The sequence below is a fragment of the Pituophis catenifer genome, unplaced genomic scaffold, assembly GCF_029215685.1.
Source record: "Pituophis catenifer annectens isolate HBS135680 unplaced genomic scaffold, rPitCat1.0.hap2 SCAF_21, whole genome shotgun sequence".
NCBI classification, from domain to species: domain Eukaryota; kingdom Metazoa; phylum Chordata; class Lepidosauria; order Squamata; family Colubridae; genus Pituophis; species Pituophis catenifer.
Window position 1 is genome coordinate 1 of NW_027256901.1, and position 27,041 is coordinate 27,041.

The window sequence follows — 27,041 nt, forward strand, 5'->3', positions numbered from 1 at the left end:
ACAGTGGCCACCCACCCTTTGCTTGGCAATGTTGGGGAGACCCCCAAAGGGCGGGATTCCTACTTGGGGCTCCCAGAGAGCATCCAAACTTTCCTGGCATGGAGAGGAAAAGAAGCCTAAAAGGAGAGAAATTCCTGCGTTGGCTGCAATAGTGGCTGGGAGGAGATAGGAACCCCCCCTCCTTGCAAGACGCCCCCCCACTGCAGCCTTCCATCTGGTGGGACCCCCTTCCTGGGGATGCTCCTCCCGGCCCCTCCCTCCCTGCCAGGCCCCCTTGCAGCCTCTTGGCCCTGGAGGGGGGGCTGGGTGGGTGTCTGGGTGCAAAGGGTGGGGGTGAGGGGACCCCCGTGTCTTTCCATCAGGCGGGGGAGCAAGAGAAGCAGAGATGGGCAAAAGGCAGAGGCACATGCTCAGTTCCCTTCTGAGGCTCGCAGGCTGCTAGGACTTCGCCGCCTGCGGAGGGAGCCCCCTGTTGGTCCCCGCCAGCCACAGCAGCTCCGTTTGCAGGAGACGCGCCTTTGCCTCCTTCGTGCTGCCATCCAAGCAGGGTTGAGATCTGATGGGTGGGGGGAGTCGATGACGGGACACAGAGGAGAAAAGGCCCAGTGCCAATTGACAGCCTGTAGTCTGCATACATAGGCCACAGCATCTACGCCGGTCTGATTGAGGCGCAGTGCAAGGGTTAAGGCCAGAGAGGTGTTGAGTCCTAGAGCGGAAAGGAGTTCCGGCTTCCTTGCAAAGATCCTCCCACGTGGAATTCTCCCCCCTCCATCCGGGAGTGACTGCGGGCAACGCTCTCTCGCGCATGCTCCGTTTGTCTTCTGAAGCTGCCAAGGCCACTTCTCCCAGGCATTCTGCATGTGAGGCTCGGAGGCTTCCCTCAAGCTGGGGGGTGGGGGGGAGGAGAGGTAATCTGGCTCAACTCTGCCCCCCCACAAGGAGGCAGGGCCAGGGGAACTTGGCCCCTCCCTTTTCCCTGCCTTGAACTGTTCAGATGGGCGCTGCCGGGGGTTTGAGGGGGCTGTGGGGGGACTACAAGGGGCCTTTCTGGGTCCCCCCTTTGGCAGAGTGGGGGGGGGAAGGAGGGACTCTTGGCGGGCACTGCTAAAAGGGCCTGGGTGCCCCTCCCCAGGGGCGGGGGGAGGGGGGAGAAATCTGGTATTAAGAGGGAATTATGGTTTTTGTGGTCCAGGATATCTGTTGGAGGGTGGAGTTTTGGGGTTGTTCTAGCGTTTCTTTCTTTTTCCCCTCCCCCCCTCACACACACACAAACTATCACAAATGGCAGAGTAGAATTATTGATAATTACCCAGCCCAGCAAAGTGATGTCTCCCTTTCACATCTGGAGGAGCCCCAAAGGTCCCATTCCCAGCCATCTCCCCAGTGGAAGAGGGAGAAAGTTCTTACCCCACCACAACTGGAAAGCCCAGGACCCCCAACCCTTCTAGACCATAAAGAGGGGCTTGTGGGGGGAGCGGTGAAGGGGGACAATACAAGCGACTCAAGAAGAAACTTGCACCCCTTGGAAGAAAGCAGAGCTCTCTTTTGGGAAGATGGAAAAGGGGGATCTTTTGGGGGGTGATCCTGACAGGCAGAAAGAGGCTCCCTTTGCCCTCAGCTCTTCTTTTCCCCAGAGTAGCCCCCTTTGATGGGAAGGGATCCAGGCAGCCCTGATATTCAGTGAGGAGGGAAGTCCGGAGTCTGAAATTGCTCAGTGAAACTTTTTGCCTGAAGCCAAGTTCTCTGTCAGGAAAGTTTTCCATTTGGGGCCTTTGGGGAAAAGAGAGAAGCTGCCCCCAACTCCCTGGGTCTCTGCTCAAAGTCTCCCTTAGAAGATTCAGTCAAAGAACAGAGTGCAAACTCGGAGGGTAATAATTCTCCCTCTCAGGAGGGATCCCTGGATAATTCAACTAGTTCCTGAACTCCGAGATTGTTGGGCATTTCTCTGGAGGGAAGTGAGAGGGAAATAATCCCCATGTGGTTCATAATGGTAGAGTAGAGATGGAATTAAATCTGTCATCTAGAATTGAGAGCTTTGGGATCTACAGCCTTGAAATTGGCCCCAGAGGGAATACACGGCACCTGTGGCTGAAGATAAAAAGAAATGTGACATTTGTTGGCATAGCAATTAGAGAGAAAACCTTGGAGGATAGTTAATGCCTGAGCATGTCATGGATCTGCTTGTTGAGTTGGAGCCAAACTTTACTTTACTTTGAAAGCTGATCCTCAATGACAAAAAGGCTGATGCAATAGCGTGGCCTGACTCCAAGAACTAAATGGAAAAAATAGTGAAAAACTACTTATCAGAACTTTGCATAGTTGGAAAAAAAACCCCACATGCACACACAAACAGAGAGAGCGAGAAGTGAGAGAAAACCAAGTGAACAGAGATGGAGAAACAAAGGAAGCAACTCAACCCTGGAAGGGAGGGAGGGAGGGATATGGAAAGCAGTTATGCAAAATCCCCTTCAAACTTCCATTCTCTGAGACCAGGGAATGAGGAAGCCCATATCCCATGTTCCCCTGCCTCCCTTTCCCATGCCCAGGCCAGGCAAGGGGGCTCTTGCAGGGGTGCCAGACAGGACTCTGCCCAGCTGAGTGGGGAGCCCCTCTTGGGAGGAGGAAGCTGGGGAGCCTTGTGTTGGGGAAGGAAAGCAGAGCAAAATCTCCCTCCAGGTTCCATCTTCTGAGTCCTGGAAACGGGGGAGACCATATCCCATGTTCCACTGCCACTTCTTTCCATATATGAGGCACTCAGGAAAGCAAAGCCCAGACCCATAGAGAAGGCCCAGGATGGCCAGGAAGGAGGAGGGGATCTGGGGCAGCTCCCCACCCTCCACCCCCCATTCCTGGTGTTGGAAGGGAAAATCCATCTGGTTCAGTTCCAATCCGGAGAAAGACGCTGGAAATGAAATGGAGGCTCCTTGGGAAGAAGGTCCATTGATTGATGAAGCAGAACCACCAGAGCTCTGGACCAGCTGAACAACTAGCTGGACGAATGCCAGGATTTTATGCAGGTCCTGAAATGCTGCTGGGGGGGGGGAGGGGGGTTGTGCAATGCCTGAAATGCCCTTAGGAAATTGTGCCATGTAGTGAGCTCTGTGTCTTCTGCTAAATGGTGGTGGGTGAATTCTAAAGACCGAGTCTGCTTTCTGTCTTTAAAAGCCTCTTTCTCCATTTCTCCTTTAGGGATATATAATATTCTGTCTTTTTCATATTTCCCAAAATATTTCATCCTTCTAGGAGTGGGGGGAGCTTCCCTCACTGGGAAGAGACGAACTTGGTTTATGGGTCCCAGGGTTGAATGTTGAGGGGACGCAGCCCCCGGGGTTTCTCCAGCTTCCCTTGGGCTCCATGTCTTTCCAGGAGAGGCTCCTGTGGGGGAGAAGCCATGCAGGGTCTTCCAAGGGGAATCCAGACTTGCCTGGAAGAGAGAGGGAGAGAAAAAATTGTGTCTGGCTTATTGAGCAACGTGTGAGTTGGCCAATTCTTGGTGCAGGGCTTTAACTCCTTATAGAAGGGAAGAATGTAGACCAGCATTTTTCAAACTTGGCATTTTAAGATGAATGGACTTTAATTCCCAGAATTTTCTGGCCAGCATGATGAAGTCCCTGCATTGTTGGGTGGGGAATTCTGGAGGTTGAAGTCCATTCATCTTAAAGTTTGAAAAACACGGATGCAGGCCAACAACTCTCCACATGGTGCCTCCATTTTGGAAAACAACAAGGCTCCTGAAGAGACCACCAGTGATTGCATAATGCAGAAACCATGATTTATTATGGCCATCAGAAGTGCCACAATTAATTGGACTGCCGTATAACCCCAAGACTCTGATCCTGGTTTGGAAACCATCCTGGTTGGTTCTTAGAACTCTCTAAGCCAACATTGAGCAAAGCCTGAGATGCCCTGCGAATTCGGCCCCTTCCTGTCCCTTCAGACTCGGACAGAGTCACAAAACCTTCCCAGGTATTCCAAGTGAGGCTCTCAGGCCCAAAACCTCCCTGGACCAGGAATGGCTGGCAGGAGCTTCCAGGAGAGCCTCCTTGGCTCTTTTTCTCCGGCTGTAACCACTGAGCCCACCGGCTCCTCCTTGGGGGACAGAACAGCCTCCTCCGAACCTCCGTCTTTGGCATCTGCTAACGGCATAGCCATGGCTGAGGATGATGGGTGTTGAAGTCCATGCATTTGGAAGGGGAGGATGGGAATTCACTCCATTCAGACAGGACAGAGATCCATAAAGAGGACTTGGAAAAAGGCTCTTGAAAGCAGCAGCCTCCATTCTTCCTCCCAACGCCTGGCAGGAGAGAGAGAGAGAGAGAGAAGGGAGCCCAGGGAGGGTCACAGCCACATTCTCCCTTCTTCAATTTGATGGGATTCACATCCAGCCTTTCTGCTCTGGGGAGCAGCCCAGTATCCTGAGCCATGGGAATACTGGGAATACTGTGTTCTAGTCTCAGAACATGGGCATAAAGGTGGGCGAGGCAGGAAACAGTTAACAATCTTTATTGACTAACAAAGAACAATCAACAACTGTCTCGCTCAGTGCTAACTATCGAGAGCGAGCGTGCCTGCGCTGGCAGCTTCCTATTTTTAAGAGCTGTCAGCGGTTCAACCAATGCCGGCTGGTGGACCAATCAGCTGTGCCTCTTTATTGAGTGCCTGACGACAGGACATAACATTCCTTCCTTCTTGGATCGCGCATGCGTAATTGGCCAAGTACGCTGGGCGTCTCCGGGTTCTTTCTGACCTGCGCAATACAATGCCTCCCATCAAAGGAGGCGGATCCTGTGTAGTCGCTTTGGAAATTCCTGGAGATTGCTTAGACTGCTCGGACCTTGCAATCGATGGCTGCTGGGGTGATGGCGATTGGAACACAGGAGGTAAGTCCGCAGTCTGCTCGTTGTTGGGTCAGTTGCTTTCTGCTCCCTCTCTTCTGCTAGACAAGGTAGGCGTTAGAGGAAGAGTGGACTCTTGTGACATCAAGCGGCGGCGTCTCAATTGATCCACATTTATTTATTTATTTATTTATTTATTTAAATTTCTATACCGCCCTTCTCCAATAGGACTCAGGGCGGTGCACAGCCTAAGTAAAAACAGAGCATACAAAATTTAAAAACAATATTAAAATAATTAAATATTTTGGCCGTAATTAAAACAACCCAATTTAAAATCAATTTAAAATTTAGCTCAAGCCAGCCCAGCCCATGTCGCTTCCATATTCGCCCATCGTCCAGCTGTACTCGATACCAACGGGGCCCTGTCACCTCAACTATGTGACCAGCCATCCACCTTGGGTCTCCCCCGTAATTGCGGGCGTACACCCGTTCCCCTTCCTGAAAGGTACGGGCTCCACCCGAGGAGTCAGGGGGCTTTTCTGGCGAGTATTCTGGATGTAAGCGATCTAGATCAGTACGTAATCGGCGGCCCATTAAGAGCTCTGCCGGACTACGGTTGGTTGTCGGGCAGGGCGTAGTGTGCTGTGCCAATAGGTAGGTGGCCAGTTTGGAATGCCAGTCCCCTGGGCCAAACTTAGTGAGTGCTTCCTTGACCAAGCGGACTGTCCATTCTGCAAGGCCATTCCCCGCCGGCCGATACGGGGCCACAAATGCATGGCGAATGCCATGGCGTGCCAGATAAGTTTGGAATGGTGCTGACGTAAGTTGCGGACCATTGTCAGAAACTATTACGTCTGGCAACCCATGAGTTGCAAAAATCCTGCGCAAGCTTTTCACAACAGTCTCCGCCGTAGTTGACAGCATGGATACGACTTCAACCCACTTGGAATATGCATCAACAAGGACCATAAAGGTGTGTCCTTGGAAGGGGCCGGCAAAATCTACATGTATACGAGACCAGGGGGCTTTAGGGGTCTCCCATTCCCTAACCGGTGCCGCTGGTGGGGCTGGCATGTTGTCCTGGCATTGATGACATCCTGATACCCAGTCAATAATTGCGGCGTCAAGATTGGGCCACCATAAATAACTGCGGCCCAGGGCCTTCATTCTAGCTATTCCTGGATGTCCCTCATGCAAGGATTGGAGGACCTTGCTTTGCAGTTCGGGCGGAATGGTGACCCGGGAGCCCCATAGTAAACAGCCCCTTAAGCTAGATATCTCATGTTGTCTTAGCTTATACGGTTGGAATTCTGTAGCCACCTTTCCTTGGGGCCACCCCTTCTAACCCAGTCTAACACTTGGCGCAGGATCCTGTCAGTTGCCGAGTACCTGGCCACGTCTGATGTGGACACAGGAGACAGTTGGTCATCAATTAGGAGAATTGCTGACGCCGGAGCAGGGTCTTCAACCTGCGCTGGAAAGGGGCAACGGCTGAGTGCGTCGGCATGCCCCATGGCTTTGCCGGGACGATACGATAACTTGTACGTATAAGCGGCCAAAAAAACTGCCCATCTCGTCATTCTCGGGGACATTATGAGAGGAGTTTGTCGGTCCCCTGTTAGTATGCCCAATAGCGGCTTGTGATCCGTAATTAGTTCAAACGGGCGTCCGTATAAATAATCGTGAAATTTCTTCACACCGGCTACAGCTGCTAGGGCCTCTTTGTCTATCTGCCCGTAATTCCGCTCAGCTGCGGATAGAGTTCTGGAGAAATAAGCGATGGGCGCTTCGCTTCCATTAGACAGACGATGGCTGAGGACAGCCCCGACACCATACGGTGAAGCGTCACAAGCCAGTGTTAGTGGAAGATCGCTGTTGTATTGCATTAAGACGCTGGATGATGTAAGCAGATCTTTGACAGCTTGGAACGCGGCAGCCTCCTTATGTTCCCATTTCCACGGTGTCCGATTATCCAAAAGGCGGTGGAGAGGTTCTGCGATGGTAGCTTTGTGGGGTAAAAACATGTTGTAGAAGTTCAGAATACCTAGAAAGGCTTGTAGGTCAGTCTTATTAGCCGGCACAGGGGCCTTTTGGATGGCCAGAACTTTTGAAGGTGTTGGGTGTATGCCTGCGGCGTCGATACAGTACCCTAGAAATTCAACTTGATCCACTCCCAGTTTGCATTTTTCCGGCTTAAGCTTAAGACCGTTTTGTCGGAAACGAGTAAAAACGATGCGAAGTCGGCGAGCAAGTTCAGTTTCGGAGTTGGCTGACACGAATATGTCATCAAAATAGGGGATCACCCCCGGCACGCCATGCAAAAGTCTTTCCATGAGGCTCTGGAAAATGCCGGGAGCGACGCAAACCCCAAATTGCAGGCGGCGACATTTGAAAGCGCCCCTATGAGTAACAATTGTCTGTGCCTCTGCTGTTAAGTCGTCCACTTCCAGTTGTTGGTAAGCTTGTGCCATGTCAAGCTTAGCGAAAATGGTGCCTCTGCCCAAGGAGTGTAGGAGGTGTTGGACTACTGGAACAGGATAGGGGTGCGCCTGTAATGCTCTGTTCAGCGTCGCTTTGTAGTCAGCACATATTCTAATGGTGCCATCAGATTTGATAGGAATGACGATGGGAGTCTCCCATTTAGCATGATCTACAGGTTCTAATATTTTTTGAGCCAGAAGCCTATCAATCTCCCTATCCACTTTGGGGCGAAGGGCAAGAGGAACCCTTCGCGGCTTAAGCCTTATAGGAGCAACAGAGGGATCCAGATTGAAAGAGATTGGTGTTCCCTTATATCTGCCAAGATCACTATTGAACACGTCAGAGAACTCCTTAAGGAGGTCTGCGAATCTGTCTGATGCAGTGGTATGGATGCCGGTTATAGCCAACCCTAGGGCATCAAACCATTCTAATCCCAGTAGGCTGGGAAGGGACCCATTGACCACAATAATTTTAAGACGGCCACAGAAGTTCTTGTAGCTTACCCTAAACCATCCACAGCCCACTAAGGGAATAGAATTTCCCTGGTAATCTCGTAGTCTGAGCCTACAGGGAACCAATCTATTTCTTACCAGTGAGGGCACTAACCCCTTAAGTGTTTTCCAAGAGATAATTGACACAGATGATCCTGTGTCAATTTCCATTTTACAAGGTTTGCCCTCTATTAATACAGAGATGAACAATTTCCTCCTTAAACTATCGCTGGCCTGATCTATGACCACCTCAGGCTGGCCCCGCCCAATAGCGAAACAGTCTTCTTCTATTCTTTCAGTCCTAATTCTGGGTTTATAATCACGTGTAGGCTTCATAGGGTTGTTGTTTGCTGGTTGAGCAGCTCGACAAACCCTGGCTAAATGCCCTTTTTTCCCGCAGCGTCTGCACTCAACGTTCCTAAATCTGCATGTGGATCGGTGATGATTTCCACCGCAACCCACACATGGGGTCAGGGTTTTTTTTCCCTCCTTATCCCCATGTCTCTTAAAGGATGTTTTAAGGCGACTTATGTCATCCTCCTCTTCAGATAATTGGTCAGCCTCTGCCTCCTCTTGATTAACTACAGAGGTTTTCGCTGCTGCCCCTGGGCTAAAAGGTTTCCTAATCTCAGACGCTGACTGAGCCGACAATTCTGAGGCGCGAGCCTCATCAATTGCAGTTTGCAGGGTGATATCGGTTTTAGCAAGCAAACGGCACTGTAACTTGATATCCCGAACTCCACAAATCAACTGATCTAAGAGAAGCTCCTCAAGCTCCTTAAATTCACAGTACAATGCGGCAGCTCTTAATGCAGCCACGTATTGGCTAATGGATTCCCCTTCTAATTGGTATCTATGCCTAAATGCGTAACGCCTAGAAACTCGAGAGGGTAGAGGGGCGTAATGGCCCTTTAAATTACTTAAGAGAGTCTCCCATGGCACATCCTGTACCTTCTGAGGCGCCAATAGAGCTCTGGCTGTCTCGAACATTTCGCGGCCACAAACGCTAAGGAACACAGCCAGCTTCCTATCTCCTGGAATCTCCTTGTAATCATTGGTGGATAGGAAACAAGCAAAACGGTCCATGAATGAATCCCATGTTTCTTCGGCTTGATTAAAGGGTGCAAATGTCGATAGTGTAGCCATATCCGCGGCTGCTGACAAGTTCTGAGGTGAATTCAATTACGCAACGTCTTGATGCCTTGGCTCAGCACTTTGAGGAGACTTCACTCTTCCTGCTGCCTCAAAATCCCATCCTCTGTCGCCAGTGTTCTAGTCTCAGAACAACGTGGGCATAAAGGTAGGCGAGGCAGGAAACAGTTAACAATCTTTATTGACTAACAAAGAACAATCAACAACTGTCTCGCTCAGTGCTAACTATCGAGAGCGAGCATGCCTGCGCTGACAGCTTCCTATTTTTAAGAGCTGTCAGCGGTTCAACCAATCCGAGGACTCTGTTCTCCCGCCAGCCGCATGCTGGCTGGCGGACCAATCAGCTGTGCCTCTTTATTGAGTGCCTGACGACAGGACATAACATACTGGAAACCAGCATCCAAAGCCATCTCTGGGGCTCCAAGTGGGAGGAGGAGAATCAAAGTGACCGGTGGATCCTCTGAAGAGACACGGAGAGATCTCTGGAAGTCTCCATGAAGGTTTCCAGTTTCACGGTTCCCATTGATTTTTAGGGTGATAATCAGGGCTTATTTTTTTCCTTTAAAGGCCGGATGTCCCTGAAATAAAGAATGGAGTGAGGAGGGTTCAGTCTGGGATAAGAAGGAATGGATGGATAGAAAGTCTGTCTCTTTCCTCCCCAAACAGCCGGAAAAAAGGACGAAGCCTTTAACTCTCCTGACTCTATTCTCCTCCTACGTGTCTATTTGGGTGTGTTTGTCCTGAAGCCTCACACAGAGTCATTTTTCTTTCCCTTCTTCATTTATGCTGCTTTGGTTTAATCAGGGTTGGAAGATCAAGCAGGAGGATTCTTCCGGCTTCTCATTTTAAGTGGAAAGTGCAGAAAAAATGAACAGCAGTCCTGTAATTCTTCGATTAGCCACCTGCCCTGGTCTCCCCCTCCCCCCCAACCCCCCTCCCCCCCTTTGGGGAACCTTCCCGACTCCGAAAATCTCCCCACAGCCTTTTTCTCCCCTCAAAATGGAGGGAGGGAGAATCACCTCAGGAAAAAAGAGGCCACAAAATGGAGGAGGCTGCAGGGTCTTTGCCTGCTTTAGCTGTCCTGCTCGCTGCCTGTGGGGGCCAGCTGGGGCTGAAAGGCTGGACTGTAGACTGCCCCCTACAGGCAGCGTGAGGGACAGCTAAAGCGTGGAAAGGGGACCCCGAGTGCTGGACAGGGGATTCTGGGAGTTGAAGTCCAGAGGCCTTTGCTGAGGTTGAGCCACCTGCCCTGGGAGGCCCTGCACTGGACACTCGGACAGATGACCTCCACTGAAGGGCCCCCAAGGGGGGGAGGCCCAACCCCCCCCGTCCCCTTTTCCCTGACTTCACGGGGGCAGGAGGGGGATATGGGACACTGGGGGGCAACCAGGGAATGAAGGATTTTTCCCTCTTTTTTAACATATGTATATATAAACTTTTTCTTTTTCTCATCCATCAGCAGAGGATATAAACCTTCCACCTTCTTTCTTCTGGTTCTGTTGCTGGGCAGAGGCCGAGGCAGAGCCGGGGGAGCCGAGGGGAGAGGAAGGGCCAGGCCTCCCTTCCCCCCTCAGAGCCTCCATCCTGGCTTCTCTCCTCAGGGGGGACCTGCTGGCCGATCGGCCCAGGAAGCTCTTTGGGGGCCCCGAAGCCTCTGGATCCAGGGGGGGAAGAAGGTGGGAGCCTGGATGGAGACCATGGGAGAGAAGCCGGAGAGGCTCTTCCTCCTGCGAGGCTCCTCTTCAGCCCAGACTCTCCTTCGCCCAGTGTGGGGAAAGGTCCCCCCGGCCTCCCTGAGAGGAAAGCGGCCCCAGCCGCCCCTGCCCCCCTCCCCTGGGCCTCTCCTGGGCCCCCGTCTCTGGCTCCCTCCCCTCTGGGCCCCTCCAGGCTCCAGGGAGACCCAGCAGAGACCCTCCGGGAGGAGAGGAGCCCCTTCCCAGGCCTCCGCCTGGCCTTCCACCCAGAGCCCCCCAGGACCTCCTAGCTAGGCCCTGAGAGGAGAACCTGGGATGGGGACCCTCCTCTCCCTTCAGATCAGCCCCCTCCCCAGTTCTCCCTCCTGGGCAAAGGGGGACGTCTCCCTCTTCCTCGTCCAGAGAAGAGACACAATCCGTCAACAAGTATGTCTTGGAGTATGGGGAGATAGACCACCTTCTCTTTGTTTGTTTCAAATGGTTTGGTCGCTGTGAGAGGACGTCCCTTTGAGACCTCTATCCCCACCTCCTTTGGATGGACTTATTACAACCACAAGACTTCCCACCATCGTGAGAGAGCGATGATGTTCCGATGTATTGACATTTGTAACATACTGGTCTCCCTTTTACATCTATTTCCTCCCTTATTTTAAATTACCTGTCTTAACCATCTCTAACACTCTTAGAAGAAAATGATCCTTCATCTCCTTCAACTCGCTCCTATCTTTGATGTATTCAACTGCGGAGCTCCTTGCACTGCGAGATTCCCCCCTCTCGCATGTCTGGCCCTCTCAGTTATCAAGGGCCGCCCTTGAGGACGGGTTTTGGAACCCTGAGAGGTGGTTTGCAAAAAAACCGACGGCTTTGGGGGTTTTTAGATAAATCTTTAAGTTCTATTTTAAGGGGTTCTGGGAGGGATTGTGGGAATGGATCTGGGGGGATCCATAAATCCACTGAAAGGGGTAATGGGTCTGATAATCATGGTGGGGAGGATGGGGACAGAAATCTGACAAGGATGCAGGGGGATGAAGCGATGGGCATTAGTATAGTAAGTGGGAGGGGCAGATATGACGGCTGCAGGGGGCCATTATTATGTTTCGGGAATGTGCACTCGTTGTTTACGAGCGATTGCCCACTCCAACCCCCAAAGCACTGCTCGTTTCCCGGGTTGTTCAGAGTCTCAGACCCTGGGTCTACGGCTGATGTTATGTAATGCCAGGTCAGTGGTAAATAAAGCCCCCCTCATTCATGATCTTATTTCAGAGGGGGGTGCTGACCTGGCAGGGATTACGGAGACCTGGTTAGGCCAGGAGGGAGGAGTTCCCCTTGTGGAAATGTGCCCACCAGGTTTCCGTGCATTCCATCAGCCAAGGACTCAGGGAAGGGGTGGGGGAGTGGCAGCAATCATTAGAGAAAGTCTTTGCCCGAGGGAGGCCACTGTTCCTCAGATAGCCGGATATGAGTCCCTCCTTGTGAAGTGGGGTCGGGGGATTCAGATGGGCCTACTGATTGCATACCTGGCTCCCTGCCACGTAACAGTGGTCCTGCCTGAGCTGCTCGACATTATAGCCGGGGTGGCGGTGGAAACCCCCAGACTTATTGTTATGGGGGATTTTAACCTGCCATCCGCTGGTGAGATGTCGGAGACGGCTCGGGAGTTCATGGCTTCCATGACGGCCATGGACCTGACCCAGATAGTTCAAGGCCCCACCCACTTGGAGAATCACACTCTGGACTTGATTTTTGTCTCTGATCAGTGGCTGAATGATCTAAGAATAGGGGATATAGACATCAAGCCCTTGTCATGGTCTGATCATTCTCTCCTTCACATGGACTTTCAAGTCACTTCCACCCACCGCAGGGAGACGGAACCAACCAAATGGTTCCGTCCCAGGCGCCTGATGGACCCCGAAAGGTTCCTGATGGAGCTTGGGCCATTTCCTGAGACTCTGGCTCACAACTCAACTGAGGACCTGGTGGTCGCCTGGGACAGGGCGGCTACTGGGGCCTTGGACCGCGTTGTGCCTTTGCGGCCTCTGACCCGATGCCGATCTCATCTAGCTCCTTGGTTTTCCGAGGAGCTGAGAGAGATGAAGCATCGGAAAAGACGCCTGGAGACCGATTGGAGGACAAGCCGATCTGAATCTGACCGAACACAGGTGAGATCTTATATTAAGACCTACCTAGTGGCGATAAGAGCGGCGAAGTCTAGCTACTTCTCCGCTCTTATTGCATCTGCAGAGAACCGCCCAGCTGCGCTGTTTAGGGTGACCCGCTCCCTACTTCAGGTGGGGGTATGGGAAGATCCCTTAAAGGGTCGATTTTGTACAATTCCTGCATGATAAAGTTGCTCAGATTCGGGAAGGCCTGGACTCCGATTGGGTAGATCCAGGGGAGCAGACGGGGGCAGGTCTTGAGAGCGTTATCTGGGAAGAGTTTGACTCTGTGGCTCCTGAGGACGTGGACAGGATTCTGGGCAAGCCTAACGCTGCCACATGTTTATTGGACCTGTGTCCCTCCTGGTTGGTACTGGCCTCCCGGGAGGTTACACGAGGCTGGCTCCAGGGGATTATAAATGCTTCTCTGAGTGAGGGTGTCTTTCCCGCCGCCTTGAAAGAGGCGGTTTTGAAGCCCCTCCTCAAGAAGCCTTCCCTGGACCCGGCTATATTATCAAATTATCGACCAGTCTCCAATCTTCGCTTTGTTGCGAAGGTTGTTGAGAGTGTGGTGGCACGACAACTACCCCGATACCTGGATGAAGTTGTCTATCTGGATCCGTTCCAGTCGGGCTTCAGGTCACGATACAGCACGGAAACGGCATTAGTCGCATTGGTGGATGATCTCTGGAGGGCTCGGGACAGAGGTTGCTCCTCTATCCTGGTCCTATTAGATCTCTCAGCGGCTTTTGATACCATCGACCATGGTATCTTACTGCACCGGCTGGAGGGGTTAGGAATAGGGGGCACCGTGCTTCGGTGGTTCTCCTCCTTCCTCTCTGACCGTTCGCAGTTTGTGTTGGCAGGGGGGCAGAGGTCGACCTCGAGGCACCTTATTTGTGGGGTGCCGCAAGGGTCAGTCCTCTCACCCCTTCTGTTCAACATTTATGTAAAACCGCTAGGCGAGATCATCCGTGGTTTTGGGGTGAGTGTTCATCAGTATGCTGATGACACACAGCTATACATCTCCACCCCAGACCACCCCAATGATGCCCTTGCTGTGATGTCCCGTTGCCTGGAGGCCGTGCGGATCTGGATGGGGAGAAACAAGCTCAGACTCAACCCCTCCAAGACCGAGTGGCTGTGGCTTCCGGCGTCCCGGTATAGTCAGCTGGTACCATCACTGACAATAGGGGATGAGATCTTGCTCCCCACAGAGAGGGCCCGCAACTTGGGTGTCCTCCTGGATTCACGGCTATCTTTAGAAGATCATTTGACGGCCGTGGCCAGGGGTGCCTTTTATCAGGTTCGCCTGATCCGCCAGTTGCGTCCCTTTCTGGATCGGGACGCCTTGCGCACAGTCACTCATGCCCTAGTTACCTCCCGTATGGACTACTGTAATGCTCTCTACATGGGGCTCCCCTTGAAAAGCACCCGGAGGCTCCAACTGATCCAGAACGTAGCCACGCGGGTGATTATGGGCGCAGCTCGTTACGCCCATGTAACACCTCTCCTACGCGAGCTGCACTGGCTCCCGGTGGTCTTCCGGGTGCGATTCAAGGTGTTAGTTATCACCTTTAAAGCGCTCCATGGCTTAGGACCTGGGTACCTACGAGACCGTCTTTTGCCACCAATAGCCTCCCACCGACCAGTTTGTTCTCACAGGGAGGGACTACTCAGGGTACCGTCAGTCAAATTATGTCGACTGGCGACTCCCGGGGGAGGGCCTTCTCTGTGGGGGCTCCAACCCTTTGGAATGAACTGCCCCCAGAGATACAGAATATCCCTGATCTCCGTGCTTTCCGCCGTGCCCTCAAGACCCTGATGTTCCAACAGGCGGGGCTAAACATACGAACATGTGAATGATTTTTTAAATGTTATCTAATTCTGGGTTTTATTTAATTGATCAAACTAAGTAATAATTTTAATTAGCAATTTTATGATGTTTGTGTGTCTATATTTTTCTTGACTGTACACCGCCTTGAGTCCTACGGGAGAAAGGCAGTATAGAAATATAATAAATAAATAATAAATAAACAATGGATCCCAATGAACCAGGGACTTAGGTGCCCCAAGAGCAGCTTCAAAGCACTCGGAAGCTTTTTAGGGAAGGGGGCTTCACCCCACAGCCTCAGAGATGGGAATGTCATAGGGGTCCCACTTTTCAAAATCAGCTCCAATTTATGAAGTTCTGATATGAAAGAAAAGCCCAAACAGGCCCCAGTCTTCACCTTAGGCAGAATCCAAGGGGACTGATTGCTTCCTTGGCATTAAGAAAAAAGGCAGCACAAGAGTTAAAGGTCACCAACCTGGAGTGGCACCAAACTCCATACTTCTGGGTGACCTTCTCCTGCAAGTCCCTGGAGACAAGAGACCCAGTTGAAGGACAGCAGAGGTCAATTCCCTTGTTATTGGACTATCTTTCTCCAGCATCCCTTTCCTGACATGTCCTGACAGGAAGGACCACAACCACTACAGGAATTGACCCCAGGAGTGTAGTTGTGGCTTTTCACAAACAAGCTTTTCTCCATCCTCTCCTCTGCACATGGAGCCCAGAAGAAGCTCAGGATCCCAAGAGGAGAAGTTGCTTCTCCCTGTAATTAATAATGATTATCTGGGCCTTGGAGATCTCCATACCTGTGATAGAGAGAGCAGATTGAAGCCATATGCAAAGGATCTTGTATCAGAAAAGGATAAATTTGTTAGATCAAGCTCTGTAGGAAAAAGGTTTGGGACAGGCAGGATCTGTGCTCTTGATTGTACCTTTTTCTCCTTTCCAGGTGAAGCTGAGTGTTTCTCTGTTTATGTCAGGAAAGTCGCTGGCATTTCCATCTTCTGAGAGTGCTTTGAATTCTCCCAACTGTTCCTGCTGTGGGTGTTAGAAACAGGAAGAGGATTAATAAAGCTCCATGAATTATGGACCTCCTGCTTCTGCTTCTGATGCTGCTAGTGTCCCAGCCAATTTCTGGGAACCTTGGAAGGAAATGTCTTCTGAGTTTGGAGCACCAGGATGGAAAACAATCATGGAGTTATTACAGGCCAGGAGACCATCTCATTGGTATAGTCACAACTGAAATACTAATATCGCCTATAAATTTTCCTTTCCACAGTGCTCCTTCTATACCTTCTCATACGTAAGTCATTCAGGGTGATGGAATTGCATTTGCAGTTCTAACACTCTCTTTCTTTTCCTCTTATTTCACTTCTATATTAGAGAACCTGTCTAATTTCCTGTATGATTTTGATTTCAATAACTTATTTTGTAGAAGATTATCAAATCCAAAGATGGGTTATAAAAACCTGAAGGAAATCCAGATTATTTTCCTCTCCCCATTCACTCCTGAATTCATCACTTGAATTCATTTTGTTTAAAGGAGGGACTGAAACAGTTGTACTTGCCTCTGCCCAGCCCATTCCCAGATTTCTATAACTGATTATTGGTTTTGGATCAATATTGGCTTGTGTAGGCTTGTGTAGGCAAAAAGGAATAAATTCAAAAAGCTACTTGTTACTGTTAATGAGAATAACATGAACATTTTTTTTACAGTAAGGATTCTTTTGATTTTTTAAACACCCTACAATTAATTTTCAACATTCAAGTGGTCAACAAGAACTCCCAGCTCCTGCACAACCTCACACTGGGCTACAACATCCATGACAACCATTTGAACACTTTACGCACTTCAGATGCCTTGCTGGACATGCTCTCCACTGGAGAAGCCAATGTCCCCAACTACGGCTGTGGAAGGAAGGAGAACCTCCTGGCTCTTCTTGTTGCAGCTAAGAGGGACATCTCCATCCAGGCGTCAACATTAGCAGCACCTTACAAAGTCCCACAGGTTTGTGTGTCTTTTTTCTCTCTCTGGTAAAGTGAGTGGTGGGTGAGCAATAGATGCAATCATGTCTCCTCCATGGAATTCAAGAGCTGCTTTTCTCCATATTAGCAAACATGTCAGTTATGTTTTTTTTCTCTTACGTTCTTGTTCAAATTTCTCTCTCTTTTTTTTTAACAAACTTTATTAAATTATCAAACAATTATAAAAACAATTAAAACCATAATAAAATATTCATATATATATATATATATCATATCTTATAATTGGCATTTCATTTCTATTCTTTTACATATCTATATATATTCTTCTCCTCTACACATTATATATTTCATAACCTAGTCCCACATTCATCCTCATGACAGTGAAGTCATTGTTGGTATTTATATGAAATAAGCATGGAAATACACTCCCAATTATCAGTTCTTAATTTAAAACTCACTATTAGAAAAAAGAAAGAAAGAAAGAAAAGTAAAATTTAATACTCATCAAGATTATCTTTATACTTTACTAAGTATATCCTTATCCACTTTCTTTTCGCTTAATCCAATCATACCACTTGTCCCATACCTTAAAATACTTTGAGCTTTCCTTATCCTTTAATTTCAGTGTTAGTTGATCTGATTCCGCACATGCATATATTTTTTGTATTATCTGTTGGTCGGTTGGCAAATGATCCGTCTTCCAAACTTGTGCAATTGCTATTCTGGCCACCGTAATTATATGATGTATCAAATATGTCATTTCTTTTCTAATATTTTGTTTATTTATTCCTAATAAAAAAATCTCTGGGTCTAATTCTATTTCTTCTCCTGTAATTTGTGATATCCAAATTCTAAATTTCCCCCAGTATGCCTTGATTTTGGGACATAGCCACCATACGTGATAGAAAGTTCCTCTGGTCTGTTTACATTTCCAACATTTCGGGTCCAAATTAGGGTACATTTGTGCTAGTCTCGAGGGGGCAAGGTACCACCTATACCACATCTTATATTGATTTTCCTTGTAAGTTACTGATTTTGTTATTTTAATGTTGTTTTCCCAAATCCTTTCCCACTCTTCTAGTTGAATATTTTACCTATGTTTCTGGTCCAGGCAATCATTTGACTTTAATTATATTCTCATTTAAGTCAATTTCTAGTAAATATTTGTATATTTTGGATATTAATTTCCCTTCTTTCACTTCCAGAAATTTATCTAGCCTATTAGGGTTCACATCGATTCCTCCTTCGTCCCTGTCCTTCCTATACCTATTTTGTACTTGAAAGTAGGGCCACCAATCCAATTCCATTCCCACATCTCTGAGGTCCTGGCATGTTCTTAATAGTCCATTTGAGTCTAGTAGGTCCCTATACCATATAATTCTATGAAGAGATATAGTATTGGGGTGCATAGCCGCCTCCACTGTAGGAAAGCCACCCGGGAACCTTCGTATAGCATTTTTTCTTTATTTCCAATCAAATGCCAATTAATGCTCTCCTAATTATATGATTGTTAAAGTGTTGGTATGTTTTGTTCCCAATATTCCACAGGAAGGCGTGCCACCCCATCATTAAATCATGCCCTTCCAGTTTTATCCATATCAGGCATGCTGCCTTATAGTATTTCTCCTACGCCGGGAAACCAAAACCTCCTCTAAGTTTATCATCCTGTAGTGTGTTCAAACTTATCCTGGGTTTTTTACCCTCCCATAAAAATTTAGACGTAATTTTATTTAAATTAATAAAGAATTTTTTCTCCAATTTCACTAGGATAGTTTGGAATAGGTAGAAGAGCCTCAGCAAGATGTTCATCTTCAGAGCCACTATCCTTCCTAAAAATGAAATGTTTAAATTTCCCCATCTTTCTAAATCATTTTCAATTTGATGTGTCATTCCATCGTAATTGTTTTTCTTTATGTCAATATTCTTATTTGTCAGGTTTATTCCTAGGTATTTTATTTTCTTAACTACTTTTAGCCCCGATTGTTTCTCTAATTCCTCTATCTGTTTTGTTGTTAGGTTTTTGGTTAATATTTTGATCTTATCCTTATTAATTTTCAAACCTGCGACTTTTCCAAATTTTTCAGTTTCCTTCATTAGATTGGGTTCTGTTGATAGTGGGTCTTCTAAGAAGAACACAAGGTCGTCCGCGAAAGCTTGGACTTTGTATTCTTCTCCTTTTATTTTAAGCCCCCTCACGTCTCCATTTGCTCTAATTCTTTGGAGCAGGTTTTCTAGGGTTAATATAAATAATAGCAGCAAGAGAGGGCACCCTTGCCTTACTCTCCTACCTATTCCAAAAAAAAATGTTACTTCTCCATTAATTAGTATTCTTGCCTTTTGTTTAGTATAAATTGACAAAATTAATTCTCCAAATTTCTCACCAAATTTCATGTTTTTAATTTGTTGGGTCATGAAGTTCCAATTGACTCGGTCAAATGCCTTCTGTGCGTCCAGAAAAATCAGGGCTACCTGTTTTTCCGGATCTTTTTCATAATATTCAATTACATTCATAACTGTCCTTAAATTATTTTTAATTTGCCGGCCTGGTAGAAATCCGTTCTGATCGACGTGTATTTTCCGGTTTAATATTATTTTAATTCTATTAGCCAATAAGTTCATAAAAATTTTATAATCCGAATTTAATAACGAAATCGGTCTATAATTTTTAATCTGGGTGGTATCTGCCTCTTCTTTTGGAATCAATGAAATATAAGCTTCTCTCCAAGTATCTGGTATTTTTGCTTCTTTTAAAGCCATATTGTAAACTTCCAAGAGGATTGGGTTCAAAATTTCACCTAAACTTTTATATAATTCTACTGGGATCCCGTCCGTTCCTGGTGTCTTATTATTTTTCTGTCCTTTAATTATTGTTCAAATTTCTCATTCAAGGCCTGAAAAGCAATAAGGTCATTGAAGAGGATTTTATCCCGGCTATTCAGCTATTCAAAATATATCCTAATTGTGGATAAACTATTGGCATATAGATTTTGACATAGATATAACACCTGTCATATGCAGTTGTATTCAAGCTGGCAATAGTAGCATCTATATGTATATTTAAAAATGGAATAAAAAGGACTAGCAATTACAAGCCAGTTAGACTAATAGATATTGTCGTTGAAATATATTGTTTGTTCCTCTTAAGTAAATTTGGGATTGGGTGGAACAAAAATGAATTCCTTGCAGAAGAATAAAAAGGTTTAAGTAGAGTAAAAAGTTTCATAAAAGTGTATAATAATCAATCAATTAATAATCTAATATTGTCAACAGATTTGTTTTGAAGTATCTAATTACACAATATGTCAGTCAGATAAACCAGAGTTTGCTGGCTGTATAGATGTTACTGCAGCACTTGACACAATAAATGGAGAAATATGATGGAGGAAATTGTTGGCCCTGATCCAAGCCCTTGTTTGAGAGGGAGGTTTGGGCTCAATGGAGCCATGAGAAGAAGGATCAATACTTACCAAGGGGGAAGTATATTTGAATGAACCCTTGTTATTCAGTCTAGATATTAATGACCTATCAGGACTAAGGAAGGATTCTCATGTATATGGCTAAAGTGCTAAAATATTTACCTATTTACCATATGGCAAAGGTATAATTAGCCAGGAAACTACAATGTTAATACATAGTGTTTGTTTTGTTGCCTAAGAGTGCAAATCCATTCAGTTTGTTCCCATGAGCTTCTCCAGGGTTCACCACAGGGGGTGAACCAGTTCCATACCAGAAAGATGAGAGGTGTCCTGTGGCATCATCTGGGCCTTCTCTTGCCACCGATGTTGCCTCACAATTGGGTGTCATATCCAAGCAAGTCCAGCATTGTTAGGGGCCTGATATCTGTACCAAACATGCCACATTTCCCACCAAAGCGGTACCTATTTATCTACTAGTGTTGTCACATGCTTTTCAACTGCTAGGTGGGTGGAAGCTGAGGCAAGTGATGGGAACTCACCCTGCCATTCAGTGGTAGAACTCAAACTGCAGGAACAGATCCAGTGTCTTTAAGCCACTGAGGTTCCTACTTGCTAAATACACATTGGTTTAAACTGATAGTACAGGACAATTATCCTGTGGGTTAGATTGCGTAGACTCTTGAGAAAAGGTGGCTCCTACTGAAATAATAATTCTGATTATTGATAAATCAAAGTCAAAAGTTTTGGTCTTTGGAAAACAAATGTGGCCAATACAGCAGGTAACACCTTTCTTTACTCAGTGTCACTTTTCTCTGAGACGGAATCTTGGATCTGCCGTCATCAAAGGAGCTCACCTAAAGCAATAGCAGGATTGAATTTAAAGTTTAAATGCTTAAACTTAAAAAGAAAATCATAGCTATCCAGCTTTCTCCCCAATTATTAGAGAATATAATGCCAAAGTTACCCCCAGGCCCTTCTATTGAACTGAAGTTTGGGGCTTAATATCTACCTCTACTGGAACAACCCAATCAGAGCACCTGAGGAGTATTTTGGGGGTGGATAAAAGGACTTCAGGTGCTGATTCAGAGCTGAGTTGGGAATTTCCACAATTTCCCCTTTCTCTAAAATCAGAGGAAATACAGTCATGTGAAAAGGAAAGCTCACCCTCTTTGAGTTCTTACAATTTTATGTGTCAGGACATCTGATAAAAACCACCTACTCTTTAGCAGTTCTTAAAACGAGGTAAATATAACCTGAGATGAACAACAAAATAGGACGTATTACACTATGTGATCATTTCTTTGACAAAAAGAAAGCCAAAACGGAGAAGCCATGTTTGAAAAACTAAATGCACCTTATGATACAATAGCTTGTAGATTCACCTTTAGCAGCAACAACTTGAAGTAATCCTTTTCTGTATGACTTCATCAGTCTCTCACATCCTTGTGGGAGGAATTTTGGCCCCCTCTTCTTTACAACAGTTCATTGAGGTTTGTGGGTGTTGTGGCGCGGGAATAACGAGAGGCATAAGCAAGCTAGTGACAACAGCTCTTTAATTCAGGGTGAGACTTCAGCAAAGAAACACAGGCAACAGTCCTCTTTATATACTTTTCAGAGGCAACCATGAACCAATCAGAATTCACTGAACATTTGAATTTCCCGCACAAAATAGATACATACATAACACCCCTCCACTCCCAGAAGGCACTTCTGTCCTATCTATTGACATATTTACATACAAAATCACGCAGGTGACCAGGGTGTGTCTTAATTCTGGTTGACCTGCGCAGTTCAGTTGTTGGCGAGGCGTTGAGACGGTCGGAGGGACCTCCCATCTTTCCCGGCTCCGCCAATGGAACCTCCTGGATTTCTCCGGAGGTGTGGCTATCCCCGGCTGGGAGTGTCGACTCGCTGGGGCGGCGCTGGAACTCTGGGTTGCCAGATAAGTATTCTGGCTTACTCAGGCTTGAGGTAGCTGTGTCAGGAAGACTTTGATAGTTAGGACTCACAGTAAATGAGTTTTCGTGTTGTAATCACTTATGCAATTGATCTATATGTCTCCTCCAAATTTTACCATGCCCTAAATCAACTGTGTATGACTTTGGACCTGTAATTCCTACAATGGTTCCCTCTACCCACAAGGGCCCATTGGTGTAGTTTCTGGCAAATACTGGTGTTCCCACTTGGAATTGTCTTAGTCCTCCCCCTTCCCCCTTGAAGTTATCAGGGGAGTAATTGGGATGCAATCAATCGAGAATGCACCTTAGTTTTCGGCCCATTAAGAGCTCGGCTGGGCTGCGGCCCAAGGTGGGGCACGGGGTGGCGTGCTGTACAGCTAAGAACTCATCTATTCTAGCCTGCCAGTCCCCTGCATCAAGCCGGGACAGAGCTTCTTTGGCTGTTCTCACAAATCTCTCTGCAAGGCCATTCGAAGCCAGATGAAAAGGAGCGGATAATGCATGTCTTATGCCTAACTCGGCTAGGTAGCCCTCAAATTGAGTTGCCGTGAATTGGGGCCCATTGTCAGATACCAGGGTGTCCGGCAACCCGTGTGTTACAAACAGTTTTCTGAGTACTTTGATTACGGCCTCAGAAGTGGTAGATGGCATTAAGGCAATCTCGAGCCACTTAGAATATGCATCTACAATGATTAGAAAGTTCTGGCCGTGGAACGGGCCAGCGAAATCGATGTGAATCCTCCCCCACGGTCCCTTTGGTTTTTCCCTTTCCCGTACGGGAGCTATAGGTGGATCTGGGCGGGATTTCTGGCAGGGCCTACACTTCCCCACCCACTCAGTGACGTCTTGGTCGAGATGTGGCCACCAAACATAGCTACGAGCTAGGCCTTTCATGCGAACAATACCAGGGTGTCCCTCATGCAGCATTTCTAAAACTCTGTGCCTTAACCATGAAGGAATGACCACCCTGTCACCCCACAATAAATGTATAGTTTATTGAATAGCCCGAAGGCCTTTTCAAACAAAACAGAAAAGAAAAAGGGAAAAAGATAAAACAGTTACAAAAATAGCAATCTAAAAATATATGATAGATGACATTAAAATTTTACAATATCAAATAAGAGCCTTGGTACTACAGTGGTTTAAAGCACCCTGTTATTAACACAGCTGCCTGCAATTTACTGCTGGTTCGAATCTCTCCAAGGCTCAAGGTTGACTCAGCCTTCCATCCTTTCTAAGGTAGGTTAAATGAGGACCCAGTTTGTGGGGGCAATAAGCTGACTTTGTATAAATATACAAAAGTATGAAGGCTATTGCTTAACGCACTGTAAGCCGCCCTGAGTCTCCGGAGAAGGGCGGCATATAAATCAAATTAAAAAAAAAATAAAAAAAAAAAAATTTCAATAGCTAAGTTGCCAAGACTAGATAACCCAAATAGGATAGCTCCTCTCTAACTGAGCTCATCTTCCTTACAATCGATAATTTTTTTTTTTTATATAACTGGCTCGTATTGCCATCATTCTTTTAAGGTATCGAGTGATCGCTCTTACCAGGGGAGGAGAGTCAGCCCTCAACAGAAATGCTAATTTTTGGCTTATATTCCAGTGGGGAAATTTATTTATAATTGGGGACAGATATTGTTTTCTCACTTCTTGATAGAGACTACAATCGAATATTATATGCGCCGTGTCCTCCACGACGTTTACCCCACATATGCATATTCTTTTGTCATACGGGATTTTCCGATAACGGCCGAATCTAACGTTGGTATCTGGAAGTTCGAATCTAAACTTAACAAATAACTGTCTCTCCACTGATGGCATTTCTAAATGTAAATACTTTTCCAGAGTGAAAGTTGTTTTAACTGCTGTCAGCAGTTTAAGGGAATGATTAGTTGAAAGGGTTGCCATGTCCATTTGCCGATGTATATCTTTAATCACCCCACAATAAGCAACCCCCCAACATTGACAGTTCATTTTTCTTGTTAAAGTACAATTGAAAATCCTCACTGTCCACCTTGGTAGGCCAACCCCGCATTACCCAGCCCATTACAGTGCGCAAAACAGAGTTCCTGGCAGAAGCCTTTGCCACCTCGCTTGAAGAAATGAGGCCCGGGGATACAACGTCAATGAGCAAAACTGGGGATTCCGGAATCGGGTTATCCAACAGTTCGGGCAAGGGGCATTGGCTGAGGGCATCAGCATGTCCCAGAGTTCTGCCCGGCCAGTGGAGCAGTCTGTAGGAATAGGCGGCTAAGAAAATGGACCATCTGGTCATCTGGGGAGAAAGAGCAGCCGGGGTCGGTTTATCTCCAGCCAAAAGTCCCAAAAGAGGCTGGTGGTCTGTAATGAGTTCAAAAGTATGGCCAAACAAGTACTCGTGAAATTTTTTGACCCAAGCTACAGCCGCTAATGCCTCCCTGTCCAGCTGGCTATAGTTCCTTTAGGCGATGGGCGCCTCTAACCCGTTCGGCAGTCTATGGCTTAAAACCGTGCCTACGCCAAAGGGGGAAGCGTCACACGCCAACACTAGAGGTAGTTCAGAATTGTATTGGATGAGGACACTGTTCTCAGACAAAAGTTTCTTTACTGTGTTGAATGCAGCCGCTTCTCGTTTGCCCCACACCCAGGGAACGTTTTTTCCAAGGAGCCTGTGCAGTGGCTCCGCAACAGTGGCCTTGTGTTTTAAAAACATGGTGTAGAAATTAAGAAGCCCCAAGAAGGCCTGTAGTTCAGGCTTCGATTTAGGGGTGGGCGCGTTCTGGATGGCCCTGACTTTGCTTTCTGTGGGGTGAATGCCTGTGCCGTCAATTCGGTAACCTAAGAATTCCACTGATGGAACCGCTATTTTGCATTTTGCACATTTGAGTTTGAGTCCCGCTTCTCTGAATCTGGTCAGGACTTGTCTAACCCTATGTCCTAACTGAGTCTCGTCTTGGCCACTAATTAGGACGTTGTCGAAATAAGGGACAACACCTGGGAGGCCTTGTAGAAGATGCTCCATGGTACTCTGGAAGAGCCCTGGGGCGATGCTAACCCCAAACTGTAGTCTAGTGCATTTAAAGGCACCTCTGTGAGTTACTATGGTCTGCGATTCTGCCGTAGCATCATCTACTGGCAGCTGCTGGTACGCCTGCGCAAGGTCTAGTTTTGCGAACAGCTTGCCAGGCCCCAGGGAGTGTAGTAGATGGTGGACGATCGGAACGCGATAGGCACTCTGCTGCAACGCCTTATTGATCGAACACTTATAGTCAGCGCAAATTCTAATTGATCCATCTGATTTAACTGGCGTGACTATTGGGGTTTCCCACTTAGCGTGATCTATGGGAACTAACACCCCTTGCTTAATGAGCTTGTCGAGCTCTGCATCAATTTTGGGCTTTAAAGCAAATGGAACCCGTCTTGCTTTTAGCCTGATTGGCGCTACGTTGGGGTCTAAATTAAAGGAGATAGGGGTCCCCATGTACTTGCCTAGAGTCTCTTCAAAAACGTCCTGAAACTCGTGAAGAATGGTTTCTTTGAGGGATGGCCCTCCGATGCTGTGAACGCCCATGAAGCCCATGCCAAGGGCTCGGAACCACGCCATGCCCAGGAGACTCGGTAGTGGCTTGCTTATGATGGTCAGGGGCAGCTCTTTCTGGAACTCGCCGTAGGTGACCCAGAAAGTGCCCACACCTTCTACGGGAACTTGGTTTCCCTGGTAGTCGAGGAGGCAAACTTTCTGTCGGGACAGCTGGGCTTTCTGGAACTTGGGCAGGAGCGCTTTGAGTGTTGTCCAGGACATGATCGACAGTGTAGACCTGATGTTGATTTCCATTTCGCACAGTCTGCCTTCAATTTCTACTTTTGTGTAGACTTTCTCATCATCAGTTGTGCTGGCTTGGCCGATTCTCGTGCTGTAGGTCTCTCGCTTTTGAGATTCGTGCCGTTTCCTTGCGCCATCATTTTTGATTGGCTGTTTTGAACGAGCCAGTTCTGGTTGGTCGCGGTAGTCACGTGGCTTGCGACTACGCGGAAATTGAGCAAACTGCAAACTCGTGCTAGGTGGCCTTTCCTATCGCAACGCCTGCAAATGGCGTCTCTCTATTTACACGATTGTCTCTCGTGATCCCCGCCACAGCTAGGACAGTTCTCGTGGCGGCAGCTTTGATCGCTCTTTTTCTTCTCAGTATGGAAGACATCCTTGTCCGACTCTTCCTCCATGCTGGTTCATGCCTCCTCCCTGTGGACGGGGGCTATTTTCGGCCCGTCTTTGCTTGGTAGTGTTCGCTGCAGTGCTTCAGAAGCCTTCGTTGATGCTTCGTGTGCTCGGGCTTCATCCAACGCGCTGGCTAGCGTTAGGTCTGGCTTGGCCAGAAGGCGCCTCTGTAACCGAGTGTCTCTAACACTGCAAATCAATTGCTCAAGTAGCGCATCGTCTAAGTCTCTGTAGTCACAATGCGTTGCGGCTTTTCGAAGTGCGGCCACATATGTGCTGACTGGTTCTCCTTCTTTTTGTATACGGTGCCGGAGTTCGTAGCGCTGTACAAATTTAGAAGGAACTGGAGCGTAGTGGGCTCTCAGGTTTGCTTGAAGGACGTCCCAGGAGACTGTCTGAACTGGGGTTGGCTCACAGAGGGTCTCGGCCATCTCAAAAACGTCTGGCCCGCAGTGGCTTAGGAACAGGGCTCTTTTCCGGTTCGCTGAGAGCCCTTGCATTTCGCTTGCTTCCAGGGAGCACTCGAACCTGGTCAGATACGATCCCCACTTCTCTCGGGTCGGATCGAAAGGTTTGGGCAGGACGTAGGCAGACATCGCAGTATGTCTCTGTAGTCCACTCGTCACCCTGGCTGGAAGTCCGAGCTCTTTTAGTTTGCTTCTTGTGGCCTCAATCCCACCTTCGTCGCCAATGTTGTGGTGCGGGAATAACGAGAGGCACAAGCAAGCTAGTGACAACAGCTCTTTAATTCAGGGTGAGACTTCAGCAAAGAAACACAGGCAACAGTCCTCTTTATATACTTTTCAGAGGCAACCATGAACCAATCAGAATTCACTGAACATTT